Genomic DNA, 1,317 nt, shown 5'->3' with positions numbered 1-1,317 from the left:
GAGTATGTGTGAGAAGAGAGAATGTGTATGTGTGTGTGTGTGTGTGAGAGAGAGAGAGAGAGAGAGAGAGAGAGAGAGAATTTATGTGTGTGAAAGAGTGTATGTGGGAGGAGAGAGTGTGCATTTGCATTATTGCATGTGTGGGTGTGTAGATGTATGTGTGTGTACGTACGTTCGAGCGTGAGAGAGAGAGAGAGGGGGGGGGTGCGGTGCATGTAGATGTATGTATGTGTGTGTTTGAGAGAAAGAGAGAGAGTGCATGTGCATGCGTGTGTTTGAGAGAGAGAGAGCCAAAGAAAGAGTGAGATGGGGGCAGGCCTGGGGGGGAGAGAGAGAGAGAGAATAAAAGTAGATCTCAATAAAATATAAATATAAAATAGAATAATAAAAAATATATATGTATACATGTGTGCTTGTATTTTTTTTACATTTATAAATACACACACACACACTCATATATATATATATATATATATATATATATATATATATATATATATGTATATGTATATTTATATTTATATATGATGGATGTATGTATGTATATATGTATATGTGTATATTAGATCTATCTATACTATTATTATGAGTAAGTTTTTGGGAGGGGAAGGAGCACGTGATGGTTAAAAGAGGGCCAAGTGTTGGGGTAGGGAAAAGAGAGAAGGGGGTGCGATAGCGGAAGGGAGGGGCCACATGTTGAGGCAAAGGAGAGAGAGAGAGAGAGAGAGAGAGAGAGAGGAGTGTAAGAGTATGTTAAGAAAAGAAATTTTAAATAATATAATATAATAAGTATAAAATACAAATATTACAATATGTAAACATATAATAAGTAAGGATATCAAATGAATATATATATATATATAATCTATACTAATATATTATAATATAATATTATATATATATATATATATATTATATATCATATATATCTATATATAATAGTATATTATAAATATGTTAATTTAATATAAATATATAATTTATATATATATATATATAATAAAAAATAAAATATATATAGTAAACATATAATAATATAATATAATAATAATAATCAAAAACTTGTTGCCAATGGCACCAAGTACTACTTATCACTCCAAAATCAAAGGGTTCACATAATATAATCATGATATATAAATCAACATACAAATAGTAAATATATAATAATATTATATATAAACACATTCACACGCACATATGTATGTATGCATACACACAATCAATGTAGACGATGTGTGTGTATGTGTGAGACATGCTTGCACACGCGTACACATGCATAAAAGCAAAAGGTTCATGCACGCAGGTCACCTACGTTCT

This window comes from Cibotium barometz, chromosome 23 (genome assembly GCF_041138505.1).
Source record: "Cibotium barometz isolate CiBa-2024 chromosome 23, ASM4113850v1, whole genome shotgun sequence".
In the NCBI taxonomy this organism is placed as follows: domain Eukaryota; kingdom Viridiplantae; phylum Streptophyta; class Polypodiopsida; order Cyatheales; family Cibotiaceae; genus Cibotium; species Cibotium barometz.
The sequence above is the reverse complement of the archived record's forward strand: the minus strand, read 5'-3'. Positions refer to the sequence as shown.